Source organism: Moschus berezovskii, chromosome 10, assembly GCF_049115385.1.
Source record: "Moschus berezovskii isolate FMDL1 chromosome 10, NW_MosBer_1.0, whole genome shotgun sequence".
Lineage (NCBI taxonomy): Eukaryota > Metazoa > Chordata > Mammalia > Artiodactyla > Moschidae > Moschus > Moschus berezovskii.
The window spans coordinates 88,277,879-88,304,308 of NC_142469.1; the positions used below are offsets into that span (position 1 = coordinate 88,277,879).

The window sequence follows — 26,430 nt, forward strand, 5'->3', positions numbered from 1 at the left end:
GACTCACTGCTCGCACCATTGTTACTAAGCTGCAGAATGTTTTATGTAGCACCATGATGGCAAACCAGTCAATCCTAAAGGAGATCAGTCCTAATTATTCTTTGGAAGGACTGATTTTGAAGCTGAAGCTCCAACAGTTTGGCCACTTGATGTGAAGGATTGACTGATTGGAAAAGACCCTGATGCTGGGAAAGATTGAAGGCAGGAGGAGAAGGGGATGACAGAGGATGAGAAGGTTGGATGGCATCACCGACTCGATGGACATGAGTTTGAGCAAGCGCTCTGGGAGTTGGTGATGGACAGGGAAGCCTAGTGTGCTGCAGTCCATGGGGTTGCAAAGAGTCGGACATGACTGAGTGACTGAACTGAACTGAACTGATGATGGTGGATCTATACATTCTTATTGGTAAGCTCCTTATACCTCCAGGTGTAGTTGTTGGGAATCTTGATGTTTTTTCATGCTTGAAAATGAAACTGAAAGTCGCTTAGTCGTGTCCAACTCTTTGCAACTCCATGGACTGTAGCCTGCCAGGCTTCCCTGTCCATAAAATTCTCCAGGCCAGATTACTAGAGTGGGTAGCTATTCCCTTCTCCAGGGGATCTTCCCAACCCAGGGATCGAATCCAGGTCTCCCACATTGCAGGCAGATTCTTCACCTTCTGAGCCACTGCTTGACTCCCGTTAAATGAAATCTAGAATTTTTTAAAGCCTTTATTGGATTTGTTGCAATGTTGCTTCTGTTTTTTGTCTTGGGTTTTTTTGGCCCCAAGGCATGTGGGATCTTAGATCCCCCACCAGATATCAAACCCACACCACCTGCGTTGGAAGGTGAGGTCCTAACCACTGGACCACCAGGGATATCCTCAAATCTATAATTTTAAAATGTATGTTTTTGTAGGGGTTCCTGGCAGGGGAAGCTAGAACATGTAATAATTATAGTATGTGTTAAATATGTGTTAAATTTGATATCTCACGAAGTACCATGTAACTAAACAAAGGTTTTGTTTTTTTTACCTCCCTCAAGGAGGATTTGAGTATATCAAAGGAATGAGACACCTGAAACTTCCACATACATGAGAAGCAAAAAGAAACCAGAGTTCAACTGGAAAAGGGCTCAATCTAATGATACTTTATATCCATTTTCTTTGAATATTTCCAAATGCCTTCCTCAGAAAGAAAAATTATTTTTCAAAATACCTAAAACGTATCACTGGGCTTAAATGTATCTTGCTCTTCACACCTAGAAGGTGGGGAAAAAACTTAAATGTAATACCTAGATGAGAGAGACAGTTCTGAGCTTTTGTTAAAAATAACTTAATGTGATTATGGCCTTTAAAACCAGTTTTGTATTTATGAAAACAATTTGTGTGTTCATGAGCAATGTCTGAAAAGAGTGTATCCCAAGCTATTAGCAGTTCTCAATCCCTGGGGAATGAGGGGGAACATTTATATTTGACTTCGTACTTTTCGATTTTGTGTGAGGTCTTTTGAGTTTTGCTTTTACAATAAGCATGCACTGCAGGAGAAGGCAATGGCAAGCCACTCCAGTACTCTTGCCTGGAAAATCCCATGGATGGAGGAGCCTGGTAGGCTGCAGTCCATGGGGTCGCTAAGGGTCAGACACGACTGAGTGACTTCACTTTCACTTTTCACTTTCACACATTGGAGAAGGAAATGGCAACCCACTCCAGTGTTCTTGCCCAGGGATGGGGGAGCCTTGTGAGCTTCCGTCTATGGGGTCACACAGAGTCGGACACGACTGAAGTGACTGAGCAGCAGCAGCAGCCTTTCAGTTCAGTTCAGTTCAGTCACTCAGTCGTGTCCAACTCTCCGCAACCCCATGAATCACAGCATGCCATGCCTCCCTGTCCATCACCAACTCCCGGAGTTCACTCAAACTCATGTCCAGAGTCGGTGATGCCATCCAGCCATCTCATTCTCTGTCGTCCCCTTCTCCTCCCACCCCCAACCTTTCCCAGCATCAGAGTCTTTTCCAGTGAGTCAACTCGTCGCATGAGGTGGCCAAAGTATTGCAGTTTCAGCTTCAGCATCGGTCCTTCCAATGAACACCCAGGATTGATCTCCTTTAGAATGGACTGGTTGGATCTCCTTGCAGTCCAAGGGACTCTCAAGAGTCTTCTCCAACACCACAGTTCAAAAGCATCCATTCTTCGGCGATCAGCTTTCTTCACAGTCCAACTCTCACATCCATACATGACCACTGGAAAAACCATAGCCTTGACTAGACGGAACTTGGTTGGCAAAGTAATGTCTCTGCTTTTTAATATGCTATCTAGGTTGGTCATAACTTTCCTTCCAAGGAGTAAGCGTCTTTTTAGTACCTTGGTCTCCTGTTATAAATACTTGCTGAGTACATTATTTCTCTCACATTAAAAATATGGTCACAAGGACTTCCCTGGTGGTCCAGTGGTTAAGATTCCATGCGTCTGCTGCAGGGAGCACAGGTTTGATCCCTGGTGGGGGAACTAAGATCCCTCATGCTGCACAGTGCAGACAAAAACCAAAAGTATGTGTGTATATATGTATGTATATATATGTATACATATGTATAGTCACATATGGGGCTTCCCTGGTGACTCAAGACCGTAAAGAATCTGCCTGCAATGCAGGAGACCCAGGTTCAATCCCTGGGTTGGGAAGATCCATTGGAGAAGGGAATGACAACCCATTCCAGAATTCCAAGGACAGAGGAGCCTGGTGGGCTACAGTACATAGGGTCACAAAGGGTCAGACACGATTGAGTAACTACCACTTTTAGTCATATATATATACAAGAGAATAAGATAGTTTCTTTTGTAGAACTGTGTTTATTTTGAGATATATTAAAGTTTTATTTGGTGACTCAGTATTTAAACTCTACCGCGACTTGGATGGTTTATTCAAATAATATTTGATAACTTATCAAATTAAGTTCTATACTACATAGAGATTTCAGCTTCACCTGAGCACTTTATGTCCCCTTTTATATCCCATCAATGTATCTCTAATGATTTAGTTTCACTAGCAAGTGTGTGAATTTTGCAATTGTTAAAAATGACTGGGTGAAGCTTACTGTTTTGAATTGCTTCGAGGTACATCTTTCTTATAACTTATCTCCTTTAATTATCACAACTTTAGGATATACTTTAAATGAAAGATATATTCAACAAATGTGAATGGAGAATCTACTGTGTTAGATACCCTTTTGCCTGCAGAGAGCACAGCAGTGATAAGACATACCCAGTCCCTGCTCCACAGAACTCTCCTGGTATTGGCACAAAAAGGCAACAAACAGATAAGCAAATAAATACATGCTATAACACCAAGTAGTGATCAGAACCCTGAGTGCTTGTGCTGGGGGGATGGAAGTACTATTTTTGGTAATGTGAATTCCATCCCAGTGATTGGCTGTTTAAATAAGACTGGGTTACAGAACTCAGGAGATTTGTAAGCATAACTTTGTAAAATCTTGTTATCAGTTTGGTGTGGTTTCAGTTGAACATTGATTTTTTTTTTTTTTCTTATTTCCATTTGCTTAAACGCATTTAAGTTTCATGCTGTTTCAAGTTTCAAGAAGTGGCCCAACGTCCAAGAAAAATGCTAAGAATTTCATCTTGTTTTGGGTAACAGCAGAATGAAGCCACATAATTACATGACCATCCCCACCCCTTCAAACCTGCAGTGGCCCAGATTTGTTTGAAATTTAGCACAAAACTTCATTGTTATCAGAGGATGTTCCCATGAGATAAGAGAAGCCTGGCAGAATTGCAGTGGCAGCTTGATTACAAAAATATTAAAACATTTCTTCCTTAATGACGAAGACCCGTTGTTTACTTTTATGAGAGCAAGTTAGCACAGGTTTATTTTGAAAAACTTTGGTCTTAAGAGCGTCTTTCTTAAGATGCTTAAGAATTCTGTGCATGCCAGTCACTCTAGGGAGAAAAAATATAAGATGTCAATTAAAGGACACGGATGGATTTTAGCAAAGATACTAGAATTTAAACAGCCAAAGAGAATTTCTTTCAAAAACCACACTGGATGGGTATATATTAATTTCAGAATGTTGATATTACTCAAAACAAATAGGAAATTCTGATTTTCAAGTTGTCTTTCAAGTCAGTTTACAGACCACACCAAACTTTGTTCATTCATTCTGTCATTCAACAAACATTTGTGAAGCCTTCTATCTGCCAACATGGTGCTTCTTGCTAAGTGTCTGCCAGTAAAATGGAACTATTGTTTTCTTTTGAGCTGACACTGCTGTGGGAAGACAGATAAGTTCTAGAAGAGGAAGTGCTTAGGGTAGCTGTGTACAGAAGGGGAAGATTCAAGGGGAAGCTCTGCCTGATGAGAGTGGAGAAGCTCCAAGGGGAGGTGACATGTGGGCTGAGGTTTGAGGAATAGATTCTCTAAGCAGAGGGAAACATGAGTTACCAAGCCAAACCTAAGTCTATTCACCCATGCGCAGTAATGCCAATCTACTGACCCTGGACTGTGGTGAAGGAAAGTACGGTGTTTATTGCAAAGTATCTAACAAGGGATCAAACAAGGAGAACAGGCAGCTCATGCTCAAAAGACCTGACCTCCCCAATGGCTTTCAGGGAAGGGCTTTTAAAGGTAAGTTGAGGGAGAGGGTCACAAGGTACCTGATCAACTCGTGGACATTCTTCTGATTGGTTGATGGTGGAGAAACTGGGTGGTATTTCAGGAGTCAACATTATCAATATCTGGTTCCAACTGGTCTAGGGTCAACATCCTGGTGTTAGTTTGAAGTTAACGTCTTCCACCTGATGGGCGTTTTAGTATCTTCAGAATAACCCAAAGATATGGCTTAGGATATATTATCGATAGCTCTTGAGAAGGAACTAAAGGCCCTTGACTTTGTTTTATGTCTAAACTCTGTTTTGTCTTGATTGACTGCTTTCCTTTGTTTCTGCATTTTCTCTCTTCTCTGATTAAATTTGCTCTTTGGAACTTAGGGAAGGCCTAGGAGGCTAAAGCTTTTCAAACAAGAAACAGGGAACCTGAGGGGTGGGGGTGGGGGGATCTATCCTTGGAAATGCCCCACAAGGTCCTGCTCAGTTTTATTCATTTCTGGCAGTGGCCTCTGATTTTGTAGTTACACATTATTATTTTCACAACTAAGATGGCATGATTCAATTTGATAACTTATTCAGCTGGCTTGACCTAGAATGATCTTGACAGATTCTAAAAAATAAATTTGCTTTCAGGGCATAAATACTTTCTACCGTTAAGTTTCATAATATTTATTAAGTAACTAACCACAAGCAATATGATATATCACTACGTAGGTAGCCCTGGAGAATTCAAAAGAATCTTCTCATCTTTAAAAAAAATTTTTTTAATTGAGGTGAAATTTATACAGTATAAAATTAACTATCTTAAAGTATACAATTCAGGGTATTTAGTAAACTCACGGTGTTGTATAAATACCAATTACTCTGTGCATGCATACAAAGTTGCTTCAGTCATGTCTGACTCTTTGCAACCCTATGGAACTGTAGCCCACCAGGCTCCTCTGTCCATGGGATTCTCTAGGCAAGAATACTGGAGTGGGTTGCCATTCCCTCCTCTAGGGGATCTTCTCGACCCAGGGGTTGGACTCTTATGTTTCCTGCTTTGGCAGGTGGCTTCTTTACCACTAGCACCACCTAGGAAGCCCACCAACTACTCTACCTGGTTCTAACATATTTTCATCACCCAAAAGAAAACACTTTCTGTATCCACTGTGCAGTCATTCTCTATTTTCCCCTCCACCTAAGCCTCTTATATGCACCAATCTGTTTTCTCTCCATGTGGATTTATCTATTCTGAGCATTCCTATAAATGGGATCGTGTGATATATGACCTTTTATTATCTGATTTTTTTTTTTTACTTAGGATAAAGTTTTCACGGTTCATCTACATTATAGAATGTATCAATACTCTGTTCCTTTTTATGCCTGTATAATATCAGTGTGGATTCTACTGTATGGATATGCCACATTTTGTGTGTCCATTCATCCACTGATGGACATTTGGGTTGTTTCCACCATTTAGCTGTCATGAATAGTGTTAAATATTGTAAGCATTTGTGTACATGTATTTTTTGGGTATCTGTTTTCAGTTCTTTGGGGGTATATGCCTAGAAGTAGAATTGCGAAGTCATATGGTAATTCTGTGTTTAACTTTTGAGGAACTACTAAACTGTTCCCACAGTGGCCGCACCGTTTCACATGCCCACCAGTAATGTATGAAGGTTCCAGCTTATGAATATCCTCATCAACACAGGTCACTTTTTACTTTTTAAGTAATAGCCATCCTAGTGATGTGAAATATTGTCTCACCATGGTTTTGATTTGCATTACCCTTATGACTGATGATGATGAGCTTTCTTTCTTATGTTTGCTGGCCATTTGTATATCTTCTTTCTTTGATCTCTGATGGTAATTCCAATCGAATTCATAAAAATGTTCTGAACACTAATAATCTCATTAGGATGAGTGAAGTACTTCACAAGAGGATTGATTTTATGCAGGAAATAGTTTGCTCTGTACATTATAGTTTGATGGTTTAAATACCATTTTTATTATTTTGTGTTTATTATATTATCCTATTACACACAAGTGTTGTTATATTGGTTAAAATATGAACTTGTGGGTATCTTCTCAGTCATAAGCATTATCTTATTCTCTGTAATAGCTTAGGTCTTATAGAAAGTTACTCAATTTGAGCCAGATCTGTGATCTACCTATTAGTATTTCATAGCCTTTAGAGATATCATTATAGGTTTTGTTTGTGGAATAAAGTTTCATAAATTGTGTACTATCCCAATATGTATCTTTTGCTATATAAAGTATATACGTTAGTATATAAAAGATGGGAGAGAGAGAAAAAGAGGGAGTCTCTTAGGCCCCAGAGAGAGATTGAAGTTAGATTTCAACAATCCAACTCAACAATTATTTCCATAAAGGATATTTATTCTATTGCCTCATCTGAAATAAAACTCTCCCTTTCACTCAGAAAGGGAGAAAGATATCTTTCTTAATATTTCCAAGGGAAGTTGCTGCTCATTTTTCCTCATTAACTCCAGAAGTATACAAAGATTAGCCACTCTAACAAGGAAAGGCCTAGAGCTAATATTCTTTATCTGGAGAAAGAGAAATACCCTAGCACTATTTGCCGTGCCAATCAATACCCCCCATAGTAGTTTTGTGTACTCAAAAATTTTGCATTGAGCACCCACAGTGTTATAGAGATTGTCCAGGTTCTGGCCATATAGCAGTGAACAAAACAGGGCTTACCTTCTGTCAGAGGAGATGGATACACGAGCAAATATGTGAGGTAGTCGTAAATGCTGTGAAGCAAAAGAGAATGTGGTGTCAGGAGCATGACAGGGCTGCTTGAAGACAGAGTGGTCAAGGAAGGCATCTCTGAGGACACGCAGATTTGTGAAGAAACTGTGAGTATCAGGAAAAGGGAGCAACATGAGATCGGGCAGGCTTCATCCATGGGAGGGATGGCGTGGAGGTCAACATAGAGGAAGTGACATGGTTTCAAGGGAGAGTGGTAGAAGATAAATTCAAAGAAATAGTCAATTTAGGACAGGCCAGTGCTGAAGGTTTATTGTGGGCTCCCCAGGTGGCTCAGTGCTAAAGAATCCGGCTGCCAATGCAGGAGACTCAGGTTTGATCCCTGGGTCAGGAAGATCCCCTGGAAAAGGAAATGGCATCCTATTCCAGTATTATTGCCTGGAAAATTCCATGGACAGAGGAGCCTGGCAAGTTGCAGTGCGTGGGGTCACAAAGAATCAAACACGATTGAGCACACATGCACAAAGGTTTATTAGACTTGGAGCTGCAAGAATCAGATGTACCTGTCTTTGTGCTGGGAACCAAGTCTAGCTTCTAGTGGGGTAAAGAGAGTCTGTATTAGTTTCCTGTTGTTGCTGTAACAAATAACTGCAAGCTTGGTGGCTTAAGCCACACAAGTTTATTTTCTTATGGTTCTGGAATCTGAAGTGTGCCCGTAGGGCTGCATTTCTTTGGAAACTCTAGTGTGTGTGCTAGGTGTGTGCTAAGTCTCTTCAGTCGTATCTGTCTCTTTGTGACCCTATGGACTGTAGCCCAGCAGACTCCTCTGTCCATGGGATTCTCCAGGCAGGAATACTGGAGTGGGTTGCCATTTCCTTCTCCAGTGGATCTTTCTGACCTAGGAATTGAACCCATGTCTCCTGTATCTCCTGCATTGGCAGACGAGTTCTTTACCACTAGCACCACCTATGAAGCTCTAGAGGAGAATTCATTTCCTTACCTTTACTTTCATGTAGAGTCCACCCACACTCCTTGGCACGTGGCCCCTTTCTCCATCTTCAAAGCCAGTGCCATCGCTTCTTCTCATCTCTAACATCTGCTCTGGTCCTTCCATCTTCTCCCCTGATTCTCATCCTCTTGCCTCCCTTTTCTAAGAACTCTTATCGTTAGACTGAGCCCACCCAGATAATCCAGGATAATCTCAAGATCTAATTTAATCACACTGGCAAAGTCTCTTCTGTCATATAAGGTAACATATGCACAGGGAAGCCTCGTGTGCTGCAGTCCATGGGGTCGCAAAGTGTTGGACACGACTGAGCAACTGAACAGCAACATGCACAGATTCTAGAGGTTAGGATGTGGCCATCTGGGGTGGAGGAACTGGCGTGTTCTTCAGCCCATCAGTGTGGGCTTTCTTGCTTAACAGAAGTCTGATTTCTTTTACAGTGCTAGTCCCAACCCTTGCCAGGCTGTATTTTCCCTACTGAAGGTTTCATTTTTAAGGTTCTTTCCCTTCACTTTCTGGCCAATGGTAAGGTAAACATATAAATGCATTAGAATTTTGGATTGCAAAATTTGTTGGATTTCAAATACATGAAGGTAAAGATGGCCTTCATTGTTGTTTATTTGCCAAGACATGTCTGACTCTTTTGCAGCCCCATGGACTGTGGCCCACCAGGCTTCTCTGACCATGGGATTTCCCAGGCAAGAATACTGGAGTGGGCTGCCATTTCCTCCTCCAGGGGATCTTCCTGATCCAGAGATCAAACCCATATTTCCTACACTTGGCATGCAGATTCTTTACCACTGAGACACCAGGGAAGCCAAAGATTGTCCTATTAATCTCTGTATCCCCAGTGCCTAATAGAGGTTAGAGTACATGTTCAGTTGATGTAGAAAGTGGTGGATTTTCCTGGCGGTCCAGTGGTTAAGAATCCACCTACCAATGCAGGGGACACGGGTTTGATCCCTAGTCAGGGAAGTCTCCACATATTGTGAGGCAACTAGGCCCATGCCCCACAACTGCTGAAACCTGCACACCCTGGAGCTCATGCTCTGCAACAAGAAAAGCCCCTGCAGAGAAGCCCGAACACTGCAGCAAGAGAGTAGCCCCTGCTTGCTGAAACTAGAAAAAGCCTGTGGGCAGCCATAAAGAGATAAATAAATTAAAAAAATTTTAATGCATAGAAGATGGTGATGATGATTGCATTCTGAAATGAAGGAGGGTGTAGTTTATGGTTTTCTTAAAGATGCCCATAGAAATGATGAGATTTTCTAATTCCAAGTATGAATACAGATCTATTATATGAAAATCATATTTATCGTACATCCTTTCCCTGGACAGTTCCTGGGTGGGGGCGGGGAACTAAAAAGTGTCAGGGAAGGAATTTTACCATCTCAGAAAGAGAAGAACATATTTCTGGTACCCAGTCTAAATTTTCCTTTTGGTGGTATTTTTAAAAACACGTGAAGTTGCAGCATTTGAATTTCTATCAAGCCCCACTTTTGGTAAGGAATCAGCTAAACATTAAATTAAATAATATGGGCTTTCTTCTAATGTAGCTAACACCTCTCTATGATGAAGAAATACCATTTGGCCTCATAATGGTATCTCCAGAAAATGCCCTTGAGTGTGGGGATGGAAGATGATACAAATTAGTGAGAGACATAGCTGAGCAAAAGCTGAAGGTTATACTCACCACTTTATGGTGCGTGAAGAGGCTCTTGCCTGTAGGAGGCCTTTCGCTTGCAGCGTTGTGTCACTGCATGGCAGTCCCGTGGAGCTGTTTACTGCTGAGTGTGCTGCCAAGGGGAGGAAAAAACTCCAAGGAGACACTTATAGAAAGGGAGCCCAAACAGAGCAGTGTGCTCTTCCAGGACAAGAATTCTCAGCCCTGGAATAATGAAATTCAAATTAAAGGAGCGTTCAGACTGCTGCTCAGATTCATCTGAAGTGTTCTCTGCAATGTGTTATTCATCACTGGGAACAACCTGTAAGATGCGCCATCTGTAACACATAGCATCACAGACCTCGTCAGAGAACAGACAGTGTGATCCAAGTGGACCTCTGAGAAGCAGTCAACGGAATTGCTGCTTCTGTATTTTCACCTTCCTGTGGTTTGCACTTTCTGCTAAGGTGATTTCTGTGACAAGAGGAGGATGAAAATCTCGGATGCCTGACAAAAATAAATAATGTGATTTCACTCTTTCTTACAATAGTCCCTGGTGGCTCAGATGGGAAAGCGTCTGCCTACAATGCAAGAGACCCGGGTTCGATCCCTGGGTCGGGAAGATCCCCTGGAGAAGGAAATGGCAATCCACTCCAGTATTCTTGCCTGGAAAATCCCATGGACGGAGGAGCTTGGTAGGCTACAGTCCATGAGGTTGCAAAGAGTCGGATACGACTGAGAGACTTCATTTCACTTCACTTTACAATAGTAAGATAAGTATTCATAGATATTGTTTATTTAAGATTAAAAGCCTTTATTTTACTATCACATGAGAATCCTCTTGTCTTGTATGGATGAAGTATGTCCAGGAAGCCACAGGCAGTCATATCAATTTTATCTAATTTTAGAGGAAATTTAAGAAATATAAAATCTTTGATTTGGCGACAGGTTTGGTTACTGTTGTAGGTTCTCTGTAGGTACTGTATGTTGCTCAGTCACTCAGTCGTGTCTGACTCTTGGCGACCCCATTGACTGCAACACTCCAGGCTTCCCTGTCATTCACTGTCTCCTGGAGTTTGCCCAAACTGTTTTCCATTGAATCAGTGATGCCATCCAACCATCTCATCCTCTGTCATCCCCTTCTCCTGCCTTCAATCTTTCCCACCAGCAGGGTATTTTCCAATGCTGGGAAAGGTTGGGGGCGGGAGGAGAAGGGGACGACAGAGAATGAGATGGCTGGATGGCATCACCAACTCTGTGGACATGAGTTTGAGTGAACTCCGGGAGTTGGTGATGGACAGGGAGGCCTGGCGTGCTGTGATTCATGGGGTTGCAAAGAGTCGGACACGACTGAGCGACTGAACTGAACTGAACTAAACTGAGGCTCTTTGCATCAGGTGGCCATAATATTGGAGCTTCAGCTTTAGCCTCAGTCCTTCCAATGAATATTCAAGGTTGATTTTCATTAGGATGGACTGGTTTGATTTCCTTACTGTCCAAGGGACTCTCAAGAGTCTTCTCCGGCACCACAGTTCAAAAGCATCAGTTCTTTGGTGCTCAGCCTTCCTTATGGTCTAACTCTACATCCATATATGTGAAGTGAAAGTGAAGTCGCTCAGTCGTGTCCGACTCTTTGCGACCCCATGGACTGTAGCCCACCAGGCTCCTCCATCCATGGAATTTTCTAGGCAAGAGTACTGGAGTGGGCTATGACTACTGGGAAAATCATAGCTTTGACTATACAGACCTTTGTCGGCAAAGTGATGTCTCTGCTTTTTAATATGCTGTCTAGGTTGTCATACCTTTTCTTCCAAGGAGCAAGTGTCTTTTAATTTCATAGCTGCTGTCACTATCTGCGTGATTTTGGAACCCAAGAAAATAAAATCTGTCAGTGCTTCCACTTTTTCCCCATCTATTTGCCATGAAGTGATGGGACCAAATGACATGATCTTAGTTTTTTGAATGTTGAGTTTTAAGCCAGCTTTTTCACTTTCCTCTTTCATCCTTATCAAGAGGCTCTTTAGTTCCTCTTCACTTTCTGCCATTAGAATGGTATCATATGGATGTCTGAGGTTGGTATTTCTCCTGGAAGTCTTGATGTACTGTATTTCCAGTTCCAACTCATTCACCCAAATAATTTTATTACTAAACACCTATCCCCTTATTATAGCTCAAAAATAAATGCTTAGGTAAACTAATGCTAAGTAGACAACTATCATTAATCCTTTATGGGGTTGTTACATAGGTTGCTCAGTGTTCAGTCGTGTCCAACTCTGTGATCCCATGGCCTGTAGACCACCAGGTTCCTCTGTTCATGGAATTTTCCAGGCAATAATATTGGAGTCAGTTGCCATTTCCTACTCCAGAGGATCTTCCTGACCTAGGGATCAAACCTGCGTCTTTTTTGTCTTCTGCGTTGGCAGACAGATTCTTTACCAATGTGACACCTGGGAAGCCCCATTACATAGGCTAAATGAGTTAATATTAGTAGAGCCCCATTCCTGAGATATTATTTATAAAATGAATAAAGAACACGGGAGTGAATTCCACTTATGCATCGCTTTTGGTCAGACAAAGTAAATTCCTTTGTTTATCTGAACTTAATAACGCAGGTCTGTATCATACTTAATTCACTTGGGGTAACAGTAAAGGGATCTTTTGTACTCCAAGTTTCTCTCACAGTAAGTTACTCATTCCTTTCCGTTCCGTCGCTCAGTCGTGTCCGACTCTATGCGACCCCGTGGACTGTAGCCTACCAGGTTTCTCTGTCCATGGGATTCTCCAGGCAAGAATACTGGAGTGGGTCACCGTTTCCTTCTCCAGGGGATCTTCCCGACCCAGGGATCGAATCCGGGTCTCCCGCACTGGAGGCAGACGCTTTAACCTCTGAGCCAGCAGGGAAGCCCAAGTTACTCATAGGTCTTCTTAATAAGCAATGTGTTATGTTTTTTGTTGTTGTTGTTTGATTGGTTGCTTTGTTGGTTGATTTTGGGGGGTTTTTTTGGTGTGGGGGCACATTGTGCAATTTGTGGGGGTCGCACAGAGTCGGACACGACTGAAGTGACTTAGCAGCAGCAGCAGTTCCCTAACCAGGATCGAACCTGGGCCGTGGCAGTGAAAGTATGAAATCTAACCACTGGACCGCCATCGAATTCCCTGTGCTTCATGTTTTTGTTACTTGAAGAAACACAAGCTATAGGAATGCCTTATACCAAAAATTCTTTCTTCTTTCTTTCTCTTCAACAGCAGAGTTCCTTGTTGAAAGTCATGAGGCAGGGATTAAAGTGGTTTATGCAAAAACGGAACATCCTTCTCAGGTTTTAATAAAAGTTTGTTTTTTTTTAATAGTAACTAACTTATGACCAACCTAGATAGCATATTAAAAAGCAGGGACATTACTTTGCCAACAAAGGTCCGTCTAGTCAAGGCTATGGTTTTTCCAGTGGTCATGTATGGATGTGAGAGTTGGACTGTGAAGAAAGCTGATCGCCGAAGAATTGATGCTTTTGAACTGTGGTGCTGGAGAAGACTCTTGAGAGTCCCTTGGACTGCAAGGAGATCCAACCAGTCTATTCTAAAGGAGATCGATCCTGGGTGTTCATTGGAAGAGCTGATGCTGAAGCTGAAACTCCAATACTTTGGCCACCTCATGCGAAGAGTTGACTCACTGGAAAAGACTCTGACGCTGAGAAGGATTGGGGCGGGAGGAGAAGGGGACAACAGCGAATGAGATGGCTGGATGGCATCACCGACTCAATGGACATGAGTTTGAGTGAACTCCAGGAGTTGGTGATGGACAGGGAGGCATGGCGTGCTGTGATTCATGGGGTCGCAAAGAGTCGGACACGACTGAGCGACTGAACTGAACTGAACTGAACTTATGTATGGTGTACTTCAAGGAGATTTAAGCTTCGTTAAGGAGAGCAGTCTTTAGAACCCTTCCTGGCTCCATCTGCATCGCCTGCAGTGGTGCTCTGCCAATGGTACACCCACTGAGTATGCACTCAGTTGAAGAATTTCTCACTCTAACAGGGAAAATACAAGGCAATGGATCTAACTTCACTCCCAGATCCCACAAACTGGGTCTTATCATCAAAGGAAGTTTAGATCCTGTTCCTTGCAACTGTATATGCTTCTTAGAAATGTTGGACTTCTTATAAAGGGCTCAGTGAAAGTCGTTTGGTCGTGTCTGACACTTTGTGACCAAATGGACTATAAAGTCCATGGAATTCTCCAGGCGAGAATTCTGGAGTGGGTAGCCTTTCCCTTCTCTGGGGGAATTTTCGAAACCTAGGGATCGATCCCAGGTCTCCTGCATTGCAGGCGGATTCTTTACTAGCTGAGCCACAAGGGAAGCCCTTCATAAAGAGCAGGTATTCTAAAAAAGCATCATTAAGAGACATAGTGAGTAGAAAAGGAAAAAAATAATGGTAGCCCTAAGATTCTTTCTGTAGGGCTGTTTTCATGGAATCTATTCCATTTCTAGGATTATGGTACAATGCCATTTATTCTGGAAATTTGTAATTAAGGTATGAAAGTAACTAATGAGGGAACTAAGCCAGAAACGTACTGCCATAGATTGACCTTGAAATCCCAGTAAAGGAACTGAGATGGATCACTTCCCAGGTCTACTGCCCATCATCCAAACCACCTCAGCCGGACCCTCCCTTGACCTGATGCTAAGCCAATGCTCAGTGTGTATTCTTCCAGAATTGGAGAAGCAAAAGTACATGAACCTCCCAAAGGAGAACCTTAAGCTGTTTCCTTTCCTCCACCTCAAGCACTGGCTAAAGCTCACCTAGAGACGCCGCTTCTTTGAAATCCACATGATACTGTTCTTTAGGCTGCTTCTATTTGTGGGACACTAAAAGGCAGAGGCACCAGAGATCAAATTGCCAGCATCTGCTGGATCATGGAGAAAGCAAGAGAGTTCCAAAAAAATATCTATTTCTGCTTCACTGACTATGCCAAAGCTTTTGACTGTGTGGATCACAACAAACTGTGGAAAATTATGAAAGAGATGGGAATACCAGACCACCTGACCTGCGTCTTGAGAAACCTGTGTGCAGGTCAGGAAGCAATAGTTAGAACTGGACATGGAACAACAGACTGGTTCCAGATAGGAAAAGGAGTACGTCAAGGCTGTATATTGTCACCCTGCTTATTTAACTTATATGCAGAGTACATCATGAGGAATGCTGGGCTGGAAGAAGCACAAGCTGGAATCAAGATTGCCGGGAGAAATATCAATAACCTCAGATATGCAGATGACACCACCCTTATGGCAGAAAGTGAAGAAGAACTCAAAAGCCTCTTGATGAAAGTGAAAGAGGAGAGTGAAAGGTTGGCTTGAAGCTCAACATTCAGAAAACAAAGATCATGGCATCTGGCCCCATCACTTCATGGGAAATAGATGGGGAAGCAGTGGAAACAATGTCAGACTTTATTTTTTGGGGCTCCAAAATCACTGCGGATGCTGATTGCAGCCATGAATTTAAAAGACGCTTACTCCTTGGAAGGAAAGTTATGGTAGTATATTAAAAAGCAGAGACATTACTTTGCCAACAAAGGTCCGTCTAGTCAAGGCTATGGTTTTTCCCGTGGTCATGTATGGATGTGAGAGTTGGACTGTGAAGAAAGCTGATCGCTGAATAATTGATGCTTTTGAACTGTGGTGCTGGAGAAGACTCTTGAGAGTCCCTTGGACTGCAAGGAGATCCAACCAATCCATTCTAAAGGAGATCAATCCTGGGTGTTCATTAGAAGGACTGATGCTAAAGCTGAAACTCCAATGCTTTGGCCACCTCATGCGAAGAGTTGACTCACTGGAAAAGACTCTGATGCTGGGAGGGATTGAGGGAGGGAGGGGAAGGGGACGACAGAGAATGAGATGGCTGGATGGCATCACTGACTTGATGGACATGGGTTTGAGTGAACTTCGGGAGTTAGTGATGGACAGGGAGGCCTGGCGTGCTGTGATTCATGGGGTCGCAAATAGTCGGACACGACTGAGCGACTGAACTGAACTGAACTGAAGTATGTTTATATACCTTCTCCTGGGTATCTACATTTTACCCATATATTTGTTATATTTTAAAAATTACATTTTACAAGGGAGTATTACTCAGCCATAAAAAGGAATGAATTTGAGTCAGTTCTAGTGAAGTAGATGAATCTAGAGCCTGTTATACAGAGTAAAGTAAGTCAGAAAATGAAAAACAAATATAGTATCTTAATGCATATATTTGGAATCCAGAAAAATGCTACTAATGAGCCTACTTGCAAGGCAGGAATGGAGAATGAAAACACAGAGAACAAGCTTGTGGACACAGCAGTGGAAAGAGAGGGTGGGACGAATTGAGAGAGTAGCACCGAAACATGTACGTTACCAAATGGAAAATAGATAGCCAGTGGGAACTTGCTGTATGAGGCAGGTGCTCAACCTGGTACTCTGTGACCACCTAGAGGGGTGGGATGGGGTGGGAGGTGGGAGGGAGGTTCAAGAGGGAGGGGTTACATGTTTACCTATGGCTGATTCACGTTGTTGTAAGGCAGAAACCAATACAACATTGTAATGCAATTTAATTATCCTCCAATTAAAAATAAAAATTAAAAAACCTATTTAGAGCTCCCCAACTTACTAAAATACCTTAAAATGGTATTTCCTAAAATTGGCAAACGCAATTTTGAATGTTTGACTTTTTAACTAATAAATTTTCTTTTCTTTAGAGTGATTTTTTAGGTTCACAGGAAAACTGAGCCGATAATATGGAGAGTTTTCATTTATTCTTGTCTCCACACATGTACAACTCTCCCTATTATCCACACCCCCCACCAGAGTGGTACATTTGTTACAATGGATGGACCTACATTATCCTATCATTGTCATCCAAAGTCTATCATGGTCTACATTAGAAATTACCTTTTTTCTTACCAACATGATTTTTTATTTGCTGCATAAATAGTAGTAATTTGTGGCACTTGATACTTTGTCCAGACATGAAAGTTCAGTTCAGTTCAGTTCAGTTCAGTCACTCAGTTGTGTCCGACTCTTTGCGACCCCATGGACTGCAGCACACCAAGCCTCCCTGTCCATCACCAGCTCCCGGAGTTTTCTCAAACTCATGTCCATTGAGTCGGTGATGCCATCCAACCATCTCATCCACTGTCATCCCCTTTTCCTCCTGCCTTCAATCTTTCCCAGCATGAGGGTCTTTTCAAATGAGTCAGTTCTTTGCATCAGGTGGCCAAACTATTGGAGTTTCAGCTTCAGCATCAGTCCTTCCAATGAATATGCAGGAGTGACTTCTTTTAGGATGGACTAGTTGGATCTCTTTGCAGTCCAAGGGACCCTCAAGAGTCTTCTCCAACACCACAGTTCGAAAGCATCAGTTCTTCGGCACTCAGCTTTCTTTATACATGAAAGAAGTTCATGAAATCAGTAGTTGCCATTTTGAAAGGGTCTTGTTTCATAAACTCAAGGTAGACCTGTTCATCACAATCCAATAGTACCCCCTCAGTCTTTTATAAAATGGAATTTTCTTCTACTTTTATCCATTTCCCAGGGCTTATGGACCCATTCATATTCTCCATATTTAGAATCAAAGGTTCCTTTCTGAAGAGATCCTAATTTTAAGGTAAAACATGGTGCAAGTTCCTGAATTCCCACTTTCTTTTCACTCTTGAATATGTATCTGTGACATCTGAAGAATATATAATCCTGTTGATTGTGGAATGTGGCAACCTGCCTTCCAGTAAATTGAGGATTAAGGGGAAAGAGAGATGCAAACATATATCCAATAGAATGACCCAGTCGTGTTGTTAAAATTGTTCAAAATTATTTCAGGTGTGTGTACTGTGGGTCTTTGCCTCTTCTCTTAATTTCTTTAACTTCCCTGGTGGCTCAGACGGTAAAGTGTCTGTCTACAATGCAGGAGACCCGGGTTCGATCCCTGAGTTGGGAAGATCCCCTGGAGAAAGAAATGGCAACCCACTCCATTACCCTTGCCTGGACAATCCCATGGACAGAGGAGTCTGGTAGGCAATAGTCCATGGGGTTGCAAAGAGTTGAACACGACTGAGCGACTCCACTTGTTTGTTTAATTTTTTTATGCAGATGAACACTACTTAAACTGAGCAACTGAGCTGTTTGGCAGCTGACTCAGAATTAATCCATTTTGTATTTTATGATCTTTATTAATAGCAATCAGATCTGTGAAATCTCTAGAGATGGCACTGGGAAATAATTTTTTCAGAGCCAGTGCCCGTCTGTAATAAGCATGTGAGTTTGGTGTAACTGTAGAAAGATGGTCATAGAGTCGTACTGTTCTCCCATGAGATCAACCTGATGTAGTGATGAGAATCTTGGGAGAAGTTTCTCTATTGAAGTAGGAAGCAAATTGGTCTGTAGCTTCGTCATAAACAACCTCTTCATCATTAGGATATATACCACGTTTTCATCATACATTTCACTGGTTGTCTGTGGTCTTGGGTACAGGCTTTGGCAGAACCTTATCACTGAGAGCCTCTCTGAGTTTTTCTTAACTGCCAACTTTTTCTTCTGCTGCTATTTCTACCAAACGTCAAGTGTCACCATTGTTTGTTGTTAATTTCCGACATGCTGAAGCCTGGAGGAAAGGCAGCCATCTTCAGTGGTTGGACCCTACTTTCCGTCATCACATCCTCTGCCATTGCAGCCTCTGGAATTTCTTCAGTGGCAGCTTTGCGCTTCAGGCCTTTCTTTCTGCTCAAAAACCACTTTTGATGTGGAACGTTCTGTGGGTTTTGACAAAAGGGTAGTAGTATTACACAGAATAGTTTCACTGCCCTGAAAATCCTCTACACTCTGCCGAGCAGTCCTTCCCACCTCTCTGTAGCCCCTGGCAACCACTAATCTCTTCACTGTCTCCATAGTTTTGCCCTTTCCATAATGTCCTGTAGTTTGAATCATACAAACTGCTACTTTTCGAATTAACTTTTTTAGACTTTGTTTCCTTCATGTCTTTTCACGGCTTGATGGCTTATTTCTTATTTATTTTTAGTACTGAATAATATTCCATTGTCTGGATATGCCCCAGTTAATTTATCCCTTCACCTACTGAAGGGATAGGTTGCTTCCAAGTTTTGGCAATTATGAATAAAGCTGCTGTAAACTACCCAGGTACAGAGTTTTGTATGGATGTAAGTTTTCAGTTCATTTAGGCAAATACCTGGAAGCATGATTCCTGGATCATATAGTACGAGTATGTTTAGTTTCATATGAAATTACCAAACTGTCTTCCAAAGTGGCTATACCACTTTGTATTCCCACCAGTAATGAATGTGAGTTCCTGTTATTCCTCATCTTTATCAGCATTTGGCATGGTGGCCATTCTAATAGATGTGTGTCGTTGCTCTTCAGTAGCTAAGTTGTGTCTGACTGTTTGTGACCCTGTGGGCTGCAACATGCCAGGCTTCCATGTCCTTCACCATCTCCTGGAGTTTGCTCAGACTCAGGTCGGTGATGCCATCCAACCATCTCACCCTCTGTCGTCCCCTTCTCCTCCTGCCCTCAGTCTTTCCCAGCATCAGGGTATCTTCTTGTTGCTTTAATTTGCATCTCCTGAATGACATATGATGTTGGGCATCTTTCCATATGCTTAGTTGCCATCTATATATTTTCTTTGGAGAGGTGTCTGTTCAGATCTTTTGCCATTTAAAAATTGGGTTATTTTATTTTTGAGATTTTAGTTCTTTATTTATTTTGAATAACAGTCCTATATCAGATGTGTCTTTTGCAAATGTTTTCCAGGCTGAGGCTTGAGTTCTCATTGTCTTGACATTCTCTAAAAAAGCGGTTTTAATTTTAATGAAGTCTTATCGACTGCCTTTTGTGGATCTTATCTTTGGTGCTGTATCTAAAAAATCATCGCCTTACTGGAGGTCACATAGATGTCTCTCCTTTGTTATCTTTAGGAGCTTTATAGTTTTGTGTTTTACATTTAGGTCCAGGATCCATTTTGCGTTCATTTTTGTGAGGACTCTAAGATCTCTGTCTAGATTAACTTTTTTTTGCATACGGATGTCCAGTTGTTCTTTTTTTTTAAATGAATTTGTAAAATATAGGTTTAAGATTGAAGTAGAAGGTTATTTGGCCACCTGATGCAAAAAACCAACTCATTGGAAAAGCCCCTGATGCTGGGAAAGATTGAAGGCAAAAGGAGAAGAGAGCAGCAGAGGATGATATGGTTAGATAGCATCACTGACTCAATGGACGTGAATTTGAGAAAACTCTAGGAGATAGTAGAGGACAGAGGAGCCTGGCATGCTGCAGTTCACAGGGATCACAAAGAGTTGGATATGACTTAGCGACTGAACAACAAGAAGAAGATTATGTGAATTATAGAGAGGTGGCTCCTAGTTACCAGAGTGATGCTGGATGCTCTCTGTGTGGACTGACCCAGAAGTAAAAGATTCTTTCTAGAAAAATAATAAATCACTCATTTAATGAAAAAAAAATAGAAATAGAAACAGTCTTGGTTTAGAATCAAATATTTCACATATCAATGTGGTGTCATGAAATGACTCTGACAATTACATTCATTCTATTTTTAGAAAACAATAAAATGCAAATATGTCTAGAGACCTCATTTTTACTGTACTGCAATGGGTCTTCCTGGCAGTGGGCTGCCCGGTGGCTCACACAGTAAAGAATCTGTCTGCTATGCGGGAGACCTGGGTTCGATCCCTGGGTTGGGAAGATCCTCTGGAGAAGGAAATGGTACCACACTTGGGGCTTCCCTGGTGGCTCAGAGGGTAAAGAGTCTGCCTGCAATGTGGGAGACCCGGGTGCAATCTCTGGGTCAGGAAGAACCCCTGGAGAAGGAAATGACAATCCACTCCAGTGTTCTTGCCTAGAGAACCCCCGTGGACAGAGGAGCCTGGCGGGCTACAGTCCATGGAGTCGCAAAGAGTCAGATATGACTGAGCGACCAATGCTAATGAGTCCTTACTGGGAAAGTAAAATAATCTCATGTAGAAATTGACCTAGAAAATTTTAGATTTCAAGTCCAATTTTCACCTTACTCTATGTGGTAATTTTAGGAAAAGTATTTCTTTTTTTCATTGCAGATAGCCTAACAATAACAATATAATTATTGAATTGCAACCCTTTTCAAGGAAGGTCTTAATATAGTGGAAGACATATAGAAAGTTGTGGAAAGTTGCTGCCTATTACTGAATTAAAATCCTTTTCATGGAAGGTTCTGATGTATCATGTATCCTAAACTCTCTTCCAGAAAGTTACAGCCTAAGAATGTGCTATTCTCTTCAAAGACTGTAATTAAGCAAATATATTTTCCCGCTGTCTGATCTTGCCAGAATGGGAACGCTGAGTCCTGATCATTCAGTGAGAGAGCAGTTTTGCTGCAAATGAAATTTGCCCTTTTCCTTTTTGGTATGTAGCATCCTAAATATTTGAAGCTGATATTTATATACTTAGAGGTTATTGAAGGAAAGCTGGTCTGATTTTTACACTGCGGTCTCCAGGCCAGCTGTGACTCATGCTACTGATCAGTTTGTGTTCATTGTGTGCTAAGTGGTCACAACAAAGGAGTCTGGTGCTGGCGAGGTTGAGTCAGTAAGATGATTTATCTCTTGTCTATTCCATTGGAGAATGAGCCTTGGATTCATGCCAAGATGATAAAAGCCAGCAGCATCTATGTTCTAAGGTGTCAGGCTGATGACTGCACAGCTGGGCATGTGCAGAGTGCTGCAGGCAAACCATGGGTGATTTGCATGCCACAAATATTTGTTCATTGGATCTGGCTGGCAGAAGAAACAGGAATTGCAGCAGATATCAAACATGGTCTTGTCCCCATGGGATCTCATTGCCACAAATTGACAGCTCTTCACCAATTTAAAAGTCAGCACCAGTATTTAAGTTTTTTCATTATTTTAGGAAGAACAAGCTAATTTAGATAATCCTAGGAATTGAAGTAATTTCTATGCACAGAACATTTACCTACCATAAGAAAATTAAACCTTTTAAGATTCACTATTAGCATTAAAATGGCCTTATGAATTTAAACAGATGACATTTATTCTCTCTATCTTCTTCCTATTTGCAGAGAGCAGGTGTTATCTCACTTACATACAGTGTATCTTTTTTTTTTTAGCTCAAATCGGATTATACTTTTTATCATATATCAGTAATTTCTGATTTAGCAATATCTCTTGGCTATCCATATATGTTGATATGTATGAATATTTTAAATACTGTTCCATTATTTGGACACACCCGAATATATTTAACTAGTCCACCTTTGTTGGGGGCATTTAGGATGTTTCTTTGTGTGTGTATATTCTATTACAAAAATGCCACACAAAGTACATGTATTCAGAAATCTTCGTTCACTTAAATATGTTTATAGGACAAGAGAAGAAAAAATAAAGAGCCTAGGAAACATAGTGTGTGCTCTGTCACTCAGTTGTGTCCGACTCTTTGTGAATCCACAAACTGTAGCCCGCCAGGCTCCTCTGTCCATGGGATTTCCCAGGCAAGAATATTGGAGTGGGTTGGCATTTCCTCCTCCAGGGGATCCTCCCAACCCAGGGATCAAACCCATGTCTCCTCGCATTAGCAGGTGTATTCTTTACCACTGAGCCACCTGGAAGCTCCCAGGAAACATAGTTATGATATTTAGATTTTCTTGGGCTGGCTCTCTGTTTCTAATCCTCAATATATTCTCAGTGATAAATGTTTCTTAGATAGTATTTGTTTTCTATGCTGCAAAACACATGACCACAAAGTTAGCAACTTAAAGCAACACACATTTTGTCACAGTTTTTATGCATTAAGAGTCCATGCACACCTTAGCTGGGCCCTCCCCAAGGCTGCAGTCAAGGTGACGGGGGGCGGGTGGGTTTACATCTGACAGCTGCAGTGGAGAAAGGTCTGCTCCCAAGTTCACTCATGTTGTTGGCAGAAATAAGTTCTTTGTTGCTCTAGGACTCATGGCAGCTTGCTTCTTCAAAGTCAGCAAAGACAGCAAGGTTCTAAAGCAAGTCTGCTATCAAGGCAGGCATCATACAAACCTAACATAACCACAGGAGAACCAGTCACCTCTGCCATATAAGATCACATGGTCATGGGAGCAGCATCTCATCTTGCACTGCCTCTTTGCCATGTTATGTTGATTGGAAGCAAGTCCCTGGCCTCACCCATACTTGAGGGGATTATACCAAGGTCTGAGTCGAAAAAGAGAATTATTATCTTGAATTCACACTTTGTTTTATGTTCATGTAGATCACCCGATTTTACTTTTGCAATCTAAATAATATTTGGCCCCTTCAAAATCAATCAAATTGTTCTGAGGGAAAAGTCTTTGACTTTTGGGGTGATAAACGTGAATCATTGTGAGAGAGGTGATTAAGTCTCCATCAGATGATAGATAGAGAATCCAGCATGAGTAAAGACAGAGATGATTCAAGCAATATGATTGACAGGCTTGATTTAATTGATCAAATAGATCTATGTAAATTCCTCTTCAGCCCACACATAGCATATACAAATATTGGTTGTTTACTAAATCACAAAAGAAATTTTAAGAACTTTAGAGAATTGATTTGATGCAAAAAACATGCTTTCACTACAGTGCAATTAAATTAGGAGTAGATATGACTGCCGTAAAGATAGTGTGTTATGAGTCCTAGCCTGAATGAATGACACTTGTTATTACTATCTTCACTTTACTCCATTGATTGTCATTTTATACTTGTCTCTATGGTGCTGTAAATACCATGGGAAGGACTTCTAACATAGATTTGTTGGGTCAGGAACTCTTCCTGGAAAAGTAACTCAGACTGAAACCCAAAGTATGGACAGATGAGCAAAGTCAACCTGGAGACTCAGAGTGCAACAGAATAAAATAATATCCTCAGGCAAAAACCCTGAGGAGAGAGAGTGAGGAGCAACTTGCTGTCTGGGGTAAAGTGCAGAGATGGAAGAGAGACGAGCCTAAAGATGAGGCTGGAAGCTAAAGCAGATTTAACAGAACTCATATTTCTAATATACGAATATCCGTTCCGTTCCGTCGCTCAGTCGTGTCCGACTCTATGCGACCTCGTGGACTGTAGCCTACCAGGCTTCTCCGTCCATGGGATTCTCCAGGCAAGAATACTGGAGTGGGTTACCGTTTCCTTCTCCAGGGGATCTTCCCGACCCAGGGATCGAACCCGGGTCTCCCGCATTGGAGGCAGATGCTTTAACCTCTGAGCCACCAGGGAAGCCCTAATATAGCACTACTTAATTTGAAAACCACTGGAGATGGTGATTGCAACCATGAAATTAAAAGACGCTTACTCCTTGGAAGGAAAGTTACAACCAACCTAGACAGCATATTAAAAAGCAGAGACATTACTTTGTCAACAAAAGTCCACCTAGTCAAGTCTATGGTTTTTCCCTTGGTCATGTATGGATGTGAGAGTTGGACTATAAAGAAAGCTGAGCGCCGAAGAATTGATGCTTTTGAACTGTGGTGCTGGAGAAGACTCTTGAGAGTCCCTTGGACTGCAAGGAGATCCAACCAGTCCATCCTAAAGGAGATCAGTCCTAGGTGTTCATTGGAAGGACTGATGTTGAAGCTGAAACTCCAGTACTTTGGCCACCTGATGAGAAGAGCTGACTCATTTGAAAAGACCCTAATGCTGGAAAAGAGTGAGGGCAGGAGGAGAAGGGGATGACAGAGGATGAGATGGTTGAATGGCATCACTGACTCAATGAATACGGGTTTGGGTGGATTCTGGGAGTTGGTGATGGACAGGGAGGCCTGGTGTGCTGCGGTTCATGAAGTTGCAAAGAGTCGGACACGAATGAGCGACTGAATTGAACTGAACTGAATTTGAAAAATATTAAAGATATTTTTGAAATACAAAGAGTATTATTGGACAGTTGTGCAGTGAGTTAAAAGGTCCCCTCCCCCAAAGATATGTCCACATCCCAACCCCAAGAATCTGTGAATATGAGCTTATTTGGAAAAAGGGTCATTGCAGGTGTAATTAAGTTAAGGATCTTGAGATGAGATCCTCCAGTATTACCCAGTGGGCTCTAAATCCAGTGATAAACATCCTTATGAGAAACAGAAGAAGGGAAGATGTGTGTGTGTGTGTTAAGTCACTTCAGTTGTGTCCGACTCTGTGCGACCCTATTGATTGTAGCCCATCAGGTTCCTCTGTCCATGGGATTCTCCAGGCAAGAATACTGGCATGGATTGCCATGCCCTCATCCAGGGGATCTTCTGCCCAGGGATGGAACCCATGTCTCCTGCATTGGCAGGTGGATTCTTTACCACTTCTAGGAAAGCCTAGAAGGGGAGATAAAGATACATATAGGAGAAGGCCTGTGAAGACAGAGGCAGAGGTTAGAATTATGTGGTCATGCACCAAGGAATGCCTGGAACCAGAACCTGGAAGAGCCCTGGAATGGTGTTCCCCCAGAACCTTCGGAAGGAGCACTGCCCTGCCAACACCGTGATGTTGGGCTTCTTGCCTCCAGAACTGTGAGAGAATAAATTTCTGCTGTTTATGTTACCAAGTTCATGATCATTTGTTATAACAACCACAGGAAACTAATACAAGTTGCACAGATGAAATTTAGTTTTGTTTTCTTCTTGCAATGCCAAAGAAGACTTAGATCTTTATGTAGATGACCAAGTAATAGTGTCTTTCCCACTCCTTGGTGGTCAAAGCTACCTAGAGGCAAGTTACATTACAGATGACGTGGGGTCAGGGAAACTATCATTGTTCTGATTGTCAGGAAACCCTTGATTCAGAATGACCTTTCAATTTCACATACAGTATCTCCATATTCTTGGTGAGGTCAGATATACTGGCGTTATACTGGTTCAGTTACACAATAAACAGTATTTCAATCAAGGCCCTATCATTTTTAAGCACCTGGTTTCTATAATACTGTCTTATTAGGGACCAGTTTTTAATTGTCTGAACTGAAAATAGGCTTGCTTTTGGAAGTACTCAGAGAACCTTAAAAAAATAAAAAAGGATCAATTGGCCAGAGCAATGAAGAGCTATGTTAACACAAGTGAATAACGTTTATGAGTAAAACAAACATTTCATTCGAGTCAAAGGTTTGAACCATCTTATCTTCACAGCTCTCATTAGACCTGGCAATCCGGGGTTCTGGTTTGGGCATGTTGTCTTTCTGACACTGACTTGTGTCCCTCCAAAGTCCATATAGGTTGAGGTCCTAACCCCGTGTCAGAATCGGGTCCTTACAGATGTCATTACTTAAGATGAGATCATTAGGGTGGGCCTTAATCTGATACAACTGATGTTCTTTAGAAAAGGGGAGAATTGGCCACAGAGAAAGACACAGGGACAAACAGCATATGAAGATGGAGAGAGAGACCAAGTGATGTTTCTACAAGCTAAAACGCACCAGCAAATCACCA

At 41.8% G+C, this 26,430-nt stretch overlaps 1 protein-coding gene and 1 pseudogene across 3 annotated transcripts in view; one reads left to right on the plus strand and one right to left on the minus strand.

The window, feature by feature from the left end:
• The window catches only part of PHACTR2 (phosphatase and actin regulator 2), a 305,489-nt gene that overhangs the window by 94,999 nt on the left and 184,060 nt on the right, over window positions 1–26,430 (plus strand). The gene's annotated exons all lie outside the window — the stretch shown is intronic.
• On the minus strand, window positions 17,499–26,171 carry LOC129560811 (ribosome production factor 1-like; annotated as a pseudogene).